The sequence below is a fragment of the Diabrotica virgifera genome, chromosome 3 (genome assembly GCF_917563875.1).
Source record: "Diabrotica virgifera virgifera chromosome 3, PGI_DIABVI_V3a".
Classification (NCBI taxonomy): domain Eukaryota; kingdom Metazoa; phylum Arthropoda; class Insecta; order Coleoptera; family Chrysomelidae; genus Diabrotica; species Diabrotica virgifera.
In genome coordinates, this window is record NC_065445.1 from 19,396,479 (window position 1) to 19,409,194 (window position 12,716).

At 33.7% G+C, this 12,716-nt stretch overlaps 1 pseudogene; it reads left to right on the plus strand.

The window, feature by feature from the left end:
* Nucleotides 1–5,284, plus strand: part of LOC114328414 (tubulin alpha-8 chain-like) — an 82,307-nt pseudogene extending 77,023 nt beyond the window's left edge.
* Nucleotides 5,285–12,716: the final 7,432 nt, after the last annotated feature.

The following is a 12,716-nucleotide window of genomic DNA, read 5'->3' on the forward strand; positions in this document are numbered from 1 at the left end:
TATCGCTTCCCCGTTACTGAGGATAGTGATTTCTTCCAATATTCCTAACAATGTTTCTCCATTGGTCTTTATCTTCAGCTGCTCTAAGAGCTTCGCAGAATGAGTTTCCAGCTGAATACTTTATTTGGTCAGACCATCTAGTTGGTGATCGTCCTCTTGATCTTCTCCCCGGAACGTTTCCAGAAACAATTAATCTCTCTAAACTCTCGTCACCTCTGCGAACCACGTGACCAAAGAATTGCAGAATTATCTAACAATAAAACACTGAAAACGTTAGTTTTCTATACTTCCACAAAATTTATTACAACTAAGTGACTACAGCTGTTTCGGCAGAGTGCCTTTCTCAAGTGATATAGTTTACAATGTGTTTGCCTTTTTAAGTCTTTAACTGAAGAGTTTGAAGAGTGGGGAGCTGTTTGTCTCGAGTTGGTCATTCAGAATTTTATCCGTATTTTTCAATTTATTAATTTCCATAGATTCTAAAAAAGATAGCTTAAGGCCTTTATTTTGAATTTGTAGAATTTGAAACTCTTCATTGAAAGAATGATTATGATCTAGAAGGTGAAGTGCGTATGTAGAAGTGTCTGTTTTTCTACTGTGATTACTTTTTCAAAACAATCTGCGTATGTGCTCAAGAAAAGTGATAGATTTATCACTTATTTATCTTTATTTTGCAGTATTTTTTGTTTAATGTTATTACTTGTATTTACAGTTACATCATTAAAAATTATAAGTCTTTTAACCAGATAATAATAATGATACTACATTCTGTATAGACCAGGACTAATCTGTAAAAAATCGTGTATTTTTGGATGTGAGAGGTGGCATTCGAATTTTTGCAGATAAAGTTAGGTGACAACTTCAATAATAATAATTGACTTAGGCTCCTTCTTAAATATGCCCGGAACATTAATAAAAAAAATTAAAATATTTAATAATTTCGAAAAACATCGATTTTTTTCTGTTTCTTTGCTTATAACTTTAAATCGATTCGTTTTGGAACACAGTCGTAGAGAAATAAAATAAAGATAATTGAATTTTGTATGATATACGACTGGTCAAAAATGTCTTAAGGTATTACCTTTTCTGCAATATAGCAATAAAAACAAAATAAGGAGGCAAGGCCATGTTGTTATTCAATCTTTCTTAACCACTTTGGTGGCACTTAGTACCTTAGTAATTCGCTTAGAAAATTCTTATAACTTACTTAAATGGTCTACCAAATTTCATTAAAATCGACCTAATAGATTTTGCATAATAAATTTGCAATATAAATGTTTTTAGAAAAGTTCAAAGTTTTTAAAATCTTTCTGAACCAAAAGTAGACCATTTAGAAGTTGGCTAATTTTTTGCATATAAAGAGGTGCTCTACCTATCTAATACACTTTACAGAATTAAAATCGGATTATTTAAGGGGCCTCAGCAATGTTCTAAAATTATAAACAATTTTTTGTCTTATAAAAAAATAGCTTTGTTTAATAATAAAAAAATTAATGTTTAGCAATGCAAATAGTTAAAACCGGTATAATTTGACTTAAACTTTCAAATGCTTTCAGCAGAATTGCTATTTTATTTTTTAATCAAAAGTTCTTCTCGTTCAAAAATAATTGCGACTTTTCTATTTTTTGAATGTTCTACCGCGTTTAACTCAAAAACTATGTATCCTACGAAAAAACTTTTAAGAACATTTTTTGCTTAGAATTACCCAAGAAATACAAAAAAATGTTTTATTTTGCGAAAAATTGATGTTATGTAATTCCTCAAGTTCTTTGTATATAACAATCTTATCGACATCGGGATCAACTGTTACCCAAAAAATTCGTTTTCTACGGGTCAAAATACATAAAAAACTTGGGTAAGTCCATCTAAATATAGGAGTCCGTAGCACCCCCTCCTGGACACAGCACTAATTTGTTTATATGCCAAAAAATTGTTTATAACTTTAAAACATGGCTGAGGCTGCTTAAGTAATCCGATTTCAATTCTGTAAAGTGCATTTAATAGGTGGAGTGCTTCTTTATATTTAAAAAAATTAACAAATCTTCGTATGTTCTAGTTTTTGTTGTGCAAGATTTAAAAAAAAAATAATTTTTTAAAAAGTTTAGATTGCAAAATTATTATGCAAAATCTAGTAAGTCAATTTTAATGAAATTTGGTGTACGGTTTTAACACATTACAAAAATTTTCTAAGCGAATTAGGAGGCCCCCTTATTATATATTTATTGCTATTTTGCAGCAAGAGTGTTAAATTCTGACATTTTTAACCAATTGTATTGTATCTGATAGAAAATTTAATTATTTTTGTTTTATTTCTATACGACTTTGTTACAAAATGAATCGTTTTAAAGTTATAAGCAAAGAAAGTAGAAAAAAAAACGACATTTTTTGAAATTTTTAAAAATTTTATTTTTTTATTATTGTTCCTGGCACATTTGAGAAGAAGCATAAGTCAATTTATTATTACTGAAGGTGTCACCTAACTTTATCCGCAAAAATCCGTTTGCCACCTCTCTCATCCACCTAAAAACAGATTCTTTCTTGTCTATTACTGCAAGAGCCACTTTTGATAAATAATATTTCGTAAATTTTTTGTTATTTTATCTGTATAGTATCACAACTCAAAAAAAAGAATGTGTGTACTTTGTACGCACGTAAGAAGTTATACTTCCATTATATGAATTCAACGAAATCAATATATAGCTGATAAAGGGCCTATTAGAAATATCTCGAAAACTAAAGGCAACAGAATCATGAAAATTGTAATGAAGGGGTTTTGAAGAGTGATATATTTAATGAAAATATTTTCATCTATTTTCTACTTCCAGTTATACCATTTTGAGCCTCTTACCACAGTTGAAACAACTTACACCTGTGGGAAATATGCAAATGCGTGTGAATATTCAGCAACTGTTTTTAAACGAACAAATTTATATGCAGTCTGGTTTTGGTCAAGTCTCAAATCCACAGCAAGCTACCGTTCCTACTCCGCAGATTTCACCATGTACTACTGCTACTTCAGGATCTACTGGAGCATCTGTTTCACAAACAATAAACTCTTATAGTACAGAGTACCTTGAAATATTGAATGCTTCATTCTACAGCGAACAGGAGGGACATGCATCTCGATATTTTCATAGTTTTACATAATACTATGTTATTATTAAAAATATATAAATAAATAGTTAAAAAATATTACTACGTATGTATACTTATTTAAGGGTTACCATTAATTTTTGTTCAGGTTCGATACATTTACGAAAATTCGAGTATTTTCCAGTCTGCTATGGAGCTTTTCGAGTAAATATTCAAATGTTAATGGCGACATTCTAAAGTATTCAAAAAACTTTGTCGGTTGCTTCTTTAATGGTTCGAAAATGGTAACATATTCACCTTCTTCATCTCTTCTTATATATAAATCATTTATCCAATATTGCTTTTTCTTTTTCAGAAGCATACATTTAAACAACTGTTTTCCATTAAATAAAAATCATCTGCTTCTTCGTCCATTTTTGATCAGACTACGGCACAAAACATTCCCAATGTAAACATATTATCTGACGACACGTTGTCGTACGTGAGCGCACGTGTAAAAATCGCACGGTTACGCATCCAATGTAACCTTCTGTTTGAGCGGAGGTGCGATTTGTAGACAGTGCTAAAAAGAGCATTAGTCAAATGGAGGTAGCTAATTAAAACATTACTGTGTGGACCAAATAAACCTGATTGTTTTTGTAAAAGTGAGAATGTGATTTTAAATTTCAAGATAATCTTAATATGTTTTCTAATCATTCTACTCCATGGAACTTCACACGACTTTACAAACAAACACAACGTAAAAGCATATATTCTAAGTATGTTTTCTCATCAGAACTGAGAGTATGTATAAAGTTGATTAAAACAACAGTTACGCTAATGAAGTCGAACGGCAAAGTACATCGCAAACAAGATTGAAATTTTCAGTTATTCTATTCCACCACCGAAGCAACAAGGGGCATGCCTGCAGCCAGAATTATTAATACGATGGGATGGATAACCGTACACTTTAGATATCGAAATTTATTTTATATAAACATTAGTAATATTAACAGAATCATAAATTTAATCCTACAAAAGATGTAATACAATCATATCACACTCAAAAATCTTTGGATATTTTTGATAAGACAGGAACAAACTATTGAACAAAAACGTCGACTATCATTTTCGTTGGCTATATTCTCTATTCAGGATCGGTTTTGCGCATTACATTATAAGTTTATATCTTGAGTCCTACCAATCTCAGTCAAGTTGACTTAATATTAGACAGAATCTGTAAAATGGATGATCAATATACCTATTGGACTTCAAGGTGCCTTGATCTTCCACTGTTTGGTGGTGGTACTGGATCTAGTTTCACTTCTTTGTTGATGAAACGCCTATCTGTTGACTACGGTTAAAATCAAAAACGGAATTCACCATCTACCCAGCTCCTCAAGAATCTACTGCTATAGTAGAGCCATACAACTCAATCCTCACCATCCACACTACTTTTAACACTCAGACTGTGCCTTTACGGTCGATAATGAAGCCTTCTATGACATCTACAGACGTAATCTAGACATCGAACACTAACTCTACACCAACTTGAACAGACTTATGGGCCAAATTGTATCTCAACGATATCTTCTCTAAGATTTGATGGTGCTCTAAATGTTAATTTGGCAGAATTCCAAACTAACTTGGTTCCTCACCCTCCTAGACACTTGCCTCTTGTCACCTACGCCCCAGTAATTTCTGCTGAAGAGGCTTACCATGAACAACTTTCTGTAGCTGAAATCACCAATGCCTCTTTTGAAGCTGCTAACCAGATAACCAATACATTGTAAATACATGGCTTTTTGTATGTTATACAGAGGGAATGTTGTACCAAAAGATGTAAATACTACAATTGCAACCATTAAGACCAAACGTACCACACAATTTGTAGACTGGTGCCTAACTTATTTAAAAGTATCACTATCAACCACCAATTTTAGTACCTGAATATGATTTGGCTAAAGTACAACGTGCTGTATGTATGTTGTCCAACACTACAGCTATTGCTGAGGCCTGAGCAAGATTGGACCACAAATTCGATCTTATGCATGCCAAGAGAGCTTTCGTCCACTGATATGTAGGAGAGGGGGGGGGGGCAGAAAGTAAATTCTCCGAAACTAGTGAAGATTTGGCTGCTTTGGAGAAAGATTATGAAAAAGTTGGTATGTATTCTGGAGAAGGTGAGGATGAAGGAGCTGAAGAGAATTAAATTTAAATCTTCTTCAGTGACAGATCCTCTGCTAACGTCTTCCCCACTCCTATCGTATCTAGGAACTTTCAAATCTGCAGTTCTTCCTATTGGGCGATTAACATCGCGGTGTTTAACACATCTGAATCATCTTAAACTATGCTCTCTCATTTTGGCATCAGTTGATGTCAGCCCTAGGCATCTCCTAATGTACTCATTCCTGATTTTATCTTTTTTCGTCTGTTACGTCATGTATTTAAGTGTTATCATTTCCTTCACATACATTTGTTGTTGCTATTTTCTAAGATTTTTCAGTATTTCAGTAGCAGTATGTCTATACTGGCCATTAGGCCGGGCCGAAAAAGGGCAAAAAAATTTTTTTTTGGGAAATTTTAAACGGGCTAGTAAAAAAAAAGTTGTGTATGGTAGTCCTTATACTGTGTACCAAACATAGGCTGAATTAAAATATTTTTGACCGGGCCCCCGGGGGCCTAAAAAAATTATTTTTTTTTGCTTTATTGTTGGGGCGGGCTAGTGTCCAAAATATTAATATCGATGCTACTATCTCGTTAAGAAATTTTCATCATGATTTTAAAAAATTTAAGCAGCCCCCAGGACTAAAAATATAAAAGAGGGGTAAACAATTCATATTTATTTACTATTTTTGCGCTGTGAACTGTGCAGCTCTTTGTTTGAATCAATATTGGGCACGAAAGTTTGTTACATTGAACTATTATGGACATATTTAACATTATTTTGTATACATATTATTATTTATTTAACCCAGAACTCATCACGATGAGGTAGCTGCATGGCGAGTTCCACCCGCCCACTATGAGATGTATGTAATCTTCTGCATCGAAATTGATTTAGGGATTTGGGATACTATGAAAACGCAATTCTTATACCACCCTTCCTATATTTTCAAATTTTTCTTACAGCAACCTCCCTAATACGTTAATGTGAATCTGTTAACATACAAATTTGAATGACTTCCGGGTGTGCAAATTAAGCATTGTCTTGAATAACTTTATTGATAATTGATGAGACATTACTCGGAAAATCTCTCGAGGCCTGTATTAATTTCCATAGATGCCTGGCACCATATTTTAATCTTGGCTGAGTTTTTATCTCAAACCTCATACGAGAATATACTTGTCTTGCAATACAAACTCAGCTAAAATCTTTAAGCTTTCACAAGGATCAGTTGTAGCTACATAAACTCTAAGAATGCGGTTCGCTGTCTTGAACCAACGTGTTTGTGCCATCTTCTCTGGACTTCTCTCTGCCAAACTGTGAGAACATATTCCATCTCAAATTATTATTATTATAATAATTGGAGAAAACTATATAATTATATAGTTTGAATAAATACTGTTGATCTGGACTTAGATCATTTTCGTTTACAAGAGGCAGGATAGCTTCTATGGGTTTAAATTTAATAACAGGCATTTTTTCGCAATTGGGAAGAGGGGATCCAATCAGCTCAGTATATGAATAGGGACCTTTTGTGTGGGCATCTAGTTTTTGCGGCAAATATCGCAAGGCAAGTTCAGTAACGTGCAACGGGCATACATTCCACTGTAACGGTTTATGCACTCGCCTTTCTATAATTCCAATAATTCCACCTTCCAGCCGTATTGACATTTGTACCATCACATCCCATAACACTTAAACTGCTTAGATCTATATTATGGCTTTGTAAATAATAATAGATATTCCTTCGACAATATCTATGACACGAGAGTGGCTAAGAGCTAAGTACCCAAAATATAAATTACCGGGTCCTTCGATTAAAGCTAGATGGTCTTCAGTTTTCATAATTCGTCTCGCGTTTCCAAAGACCATGGTTTGATATTTTCTTTCATCACAGTATAGCCCTTTAATTGACTTGTTTAAATTTTTATTCTCGCGCTGGAGTTGCCGTCTGTTTTCCTTAACTCCTCTCCGAATTTTATTTTTGTCGATGACCAGCGTTGTATTATCTTTGAAAATTTAGTTTAGATCTTCTAAAACGGCATTTAAAAGCTTAAGTATTTTTTCCTGTCGACTGTATTATCTTTCTTTCGCTAACAATAGAATATGACAACACAAGCTTTTTTAATAGCCCCTAGCATTTTTTTAACAAAATAAAAAGTTTTTAAGGGCCGGGGGGCCCGGTTAATTACTTTTTAAACCGACCCAAATTTGATATAGGATTATATAAATAGTAATTCCAACTTTTAGCCACTAGCCTTGTACAAGAACTTGAAAAAAAAATTTGACCCAAAAAAAAATTTAAGGGCCAGAGGGCCCGGTTAATTATTTTTTAAACCGGCCCAAATTTGGTATAGGATTATATAAATACTAGTCACAACTTCTGGCAACTAGCCGTATAGAAAAAGTTGAAAAAAAATTTTTCGGCCCGGCCTACTGGCCATATTCCTAAAAAATTTATTAGGACCTCCTATCATGTTATGGTACATGCTTTTTTTATTATTATTGCCCTGGATAGACCGTTTGTTTCATCTTTTAAAGATGAAACCGAAATATCCGAGAATCATTTTGGTTTTATGAAAACATACAAAAGTGTATTTAAAAGAATAATAATAATTATAAAACTTCGGCAGCCATCGCACCACAAACTAAATTGCTCTAAATATTCGCGTTTGAGTATTATTCACCCTATAGTCTGACACCTTAGAAAATGTTAATATAAACATTTTTCATAGGTACTTCGACTAGTGTTGATAACACTAAATCGGTTACACGGTCGAGGTTCAAGGTATTATGCATTTCTTAACTAGTCTAAATACAGACGAAAATAATTACATGGGAAATAAAAATACAGTAGGTATATCTTGGTATAAAATTTTGAGTGACAGTGATTACCAGAAATATGAAAATGTTACACTTTACCAAACTCTTTTGAGCTGCGTACTGTTATCAATTTATGTATTAAACAACATATTCAGTTCAAAGTTTTCTTATTCTTCTTGTGATACTCCTATTGGAGATTGAAAATCATCAAGGCTATCCTGACCTTGTTTACAGCTGACCTAAAGAGTTCATTAGTGGTGCAAACCACTCTCTCAAATTCCGCAACCATGACATACTTCTACGGCCTGCATTCCGTTTTCCTTCTATTTTTCCTTGCAATATATTTTGAAGTAATGCGTATTTATGTCCTCTCATCAGGTGAACCAAATATTCCAAAGTTCATAAACCCGTAAATTAATATCTTAAACAAAACATTGATGTCTCTTCTGTTTTCCTACCAAGGTCGTCTTAAAACTAATTGAATTAATCCAAAATTGAAAGACTACAGCCCCCAAGATACGCTTGTGACAGTGGCGAAACAAATTCCGGTTTTCCAAGGGGGTTGATTGCGCAACTTTGCACTTTGTTAGCTCTTGGGGATGAAGTGCACTGTGTCGGAATTATAATGGATAAACTTGAAATTAGAGGGTGAGGGTAGATTTCTGGTCCTAGAAAACGTTAAATAAAACAGTACACTCGAAACGGAGCCGAAGGCTGAATAAATGACCCGTTATGATTTAAGTTTGTAGAAGTTTTAATTGCGAAATAGCTGGGATGTATCCAGTGTAGAGGAAAGGGTTACGCTAATTTTCGAACGTTCGACTTGAAAAGGGTGTTAGGATGAGACTACGAAAATTATACTAAGTAGAGAAACATAATTAGCTGGTCGAAAAAGATAATAAATTATTCAGTAAAATCCTTACTTTTTCAGAAACCTATAAAAGTGTTTGAATTTTGAGTTTGTTTAATGCATTTATGGTATCTGTATTTTTATCTTAGTAATTGATAAACGTATACGTGAAGAAACCGAAACATTCGATAATTAGTTTCACTTAATGCAGGGCAGATCAACAACAGATGCAATTTTCATTATAAGGCAATTGATGGAGATGGAGAAATGCAGGAATAAAGGAAAAAGGGCTCATATGTTATTCATTGATCTTGAGAAAACATATGATAGAGTTTCTGTAGAGATTCTGTGGTTTGCACTGAATAAGAAAGGAGTTTCCGGTGAATATGCAGAGATTGTGAGAGATATGCATGAGGTAGTAACAAGTAGTCTTAGGACAGGGTGGAAAAGTATAAATAAATAAATATAATTTATATAAAGAATATAAATTTCATGTGAACGTAATATTGCACCAAGGCTCGGTGCCTAGTCCTTATTTATTCTCATTAGTTTTGGAGCAGATAACAGCGAAACTACAGAGTAACATTCCCTGGTGCTTAATGTACGCTGATTATGTGGTGTTGGTGGGAAATAGTGGAGGCGACTTAAAAAAAAAACTGAAACAGTGGAGACAAGCTCTTGAGGAAAAAGTTTTAAAACTTAGTAGGACCAAGATAAAGTATTTGGAATGTTCGTTTGAAGATGGAGTTTCTACAAATAAAATGATATTCTTGGATGGTGAAGTGACAGTGAAAAGTGAGAGTTTTAGTACCTAGGATCGGAATTACAAAGTAATGGGGAAATATATATATGGAGATGCATGCAATATAATTAGGGTCAGATGGATGAAACGGAAGGAAGCGAGTGGTGTGTTGTGTGACAGAAAACTTCCAATGAATCTTAAGAAAAGCCTATACAACCATAAGACCGGCATGTGGCAAAACGAGAAAGCTTAGATGGATGAGTGTAGTAACAAAAAAGTATACAATTAGGAATGGGTATCACAAATTTTATGTATCGCATCTGTTGCTTCTGCAGATTCACTAATAATTTAATTTAACCATAGAAATGTATGGAAGAAAAATAGATTTGTTGAGGATATTAGATTCAATTTAGCTTTTTTAACATACAAAAATATCTAACAGTATCACAATAATTAGGTTAGCCATAAATTTCCTTATATTATAATATGTCATAATATTTGTATGCTGTTTTTATATTTGATTAAGAATATACAGCCTTTTTCTCTCCAACTCTCCCACTTTTACCAACGGTCACTGAAGATGTCTGAACCTTTAAAACTAGTTTTTTTGCTTACCAAGAACACCAATCCTTCTCCCCTATATGAAATCAGCGATATCTCTTTTTTATCTGTCTTACTCTTACTCGTACTTGACGCTGAGCATTGAAATCCTTAGGACTAGCTGCTTTGGCCCTTTCCGTTCTCTAAGGAGTAGCCCTAGCTCACTTTTCGCAGGGGTCAGGAAAGGCCACAACTGTACCAACTCTTTCCATATTCCTTCCATATTCTTTCCTTCCATGGTTTGAGCAAGGTTTTTGTTGCCGGATGCCCTTCCTGACGCGAATCCTTCTCCTTTATTCTGGCTTATTCTCCTTTAACTGCCGGAGGTGAAGTAACCTATGCAACATCAATATATCTGATAATAATTATAATTTTGTTAACTTATAGTATGGCATAGTTAGACCCAAACCCAGACATCCAAAGTGAAAGTTATCCTCCAACACCAAATTGTTCTGTATGGTCCACATAATGTTCAGAAAAAAATCACACCATTTTGAGCGTCGGGTTTAGGTGGGAGAGGGGGGAGAAATCTGCAAAGTCGTAGTTTTTTACGTTCTTCGTCAATATGTCTAAAACTAAGCGGTTTAGCATGAACAACCCTCTATACAAAATTGTTCTACATTAAATTTGAAATAAAAAAGGCTCTATGCATAACCCTTCTAAAATGAACGGTTCCAAAGTTACGGAGGTAGAATAGTATAATTGGTCCAAAAAAAGGCCTAACCCAGACATCCAAAGTAAAAGTTTTCCTTCAACACCAAATTGTACTATATGGTCCACATATTGTTCAGTAAAAAGTTACACCATTTTGAGCGTCCGGTTTGGGGGGAGATGGGGGAAAAGTCGGTAAATTAGTAGTTTTTTTTAAGTTTTTCGTCAATATTTCTAAAACTATGCTTTAGCGTAAGGAATGTTCTATAGAAAAATGTTCTACATAAAATTTAAAACAAAAAAGGTTCTCTCACAATAAAACACTGAAAAACGTTTGTTTTCTATACTTCCACAAAATTTATTACAAGGAATAACACCAGCTTTCAGAACTAACAACAACTTAAGCAAACATATTAAAAACAATAAAAGCCGAAAGAGAAAGCAACTACAGAGTGGTGTGTACAAACTAACTTGTGGTGACTGTCCGAAAACTTACATCGGTCAAACTGGCAGAACTTTTGACAAACAGATAGCAAAACACAAAAGGACTTTCAACAATAGAAAAACAGACACTTCTACATACGCACTTCACCTTCTAGATCATAATCATTCTTTCAATGAATAGTTTCAAATTCTACATATTCAAAATAAAGGCCTTAAGCTATCACTTTTAGAATCAATGGAAATTAATAAATTGAAAAATACAGATATAATTCTGAATGACCAACTCGAGACAAACAGCTCCCCACTCCTCAACCTCTTCAGTTAAAGACTGAAAAAGGCAAACGCATTGTAAAATATATCACTTGAGAAAGGCACTTTGCCGAAACAGCTGTAGTAATAACATAGTTGTAATAAATTTTGTGGAAGTATAGAAAACAAACGTTTTTCAGTGTTTTATTGTGAGATAAAATGAACTTCGATCAAGTAACGGTCGAATCCATCAAAAAAGGTTCTATACATAATTGTTATAAAATTAACGGTTCCAGAGTTACGGAGGGTGAAAAGTTGAGGTTTTCGATACTTTTTATATTTACCGATTTCTCCCCCCAAACCCGACGCTCAAAATGTTGTGGCTTTTTTCTGAACATTATGTGGACCATATAGAACAATTTGGTGTTGGAGGATAACTTTCACTTTGGATGTCTGGGTTTTTGGTATAGTTATATCATAAATATTGCCCAAAAAATATAAAAAGTACCGAAAACCTCGACTTTCACCCTCCGTAACTCTGGAACCGTTGATTTTATAACAATTATGTATACAACATTTTTTGTTTTAAATTTCATGTAGAACATTTTGTATATAACATTTTTTACGCTAAAGCACAGTTTTAGAAATATTGACGAAAAACCTAAAAAAACTACTAATTTACCGGCTTCTCTCCCATCTCCATCCCAAACCGGACGCTCAAAATGGTGTAACTTTTTACTGAACAATATGTGGACCATATAAAACATTTTGGTGTTGGAGGAAAACTTTTACTTTGGATGTTTGGGTTAGGCCTTTTTTTGGACCAGTTACTTTTGTAACTTTGGAACCATTCATTTTAGAAAGATTATGCATAGGGCCTTTTTTATTTCAAATTTAATGTAGAACAATTTTGTATAGAGGGTTGTTCATGCTAAACCGCATAGTTTTAGAAATATTGACGAAAAACTTAAAAAACTACGAATTTACCGATTTCTCCCCCTCTCCCCCCCAAACCCGACGCTCAAAATGGTGTGACTTTTTTCTGGACATTGTGTGGATCATATAGAACAATTTGGTGTTGAAGGATAATTTTCACTTTGGATGTCTGGGTTATGCCA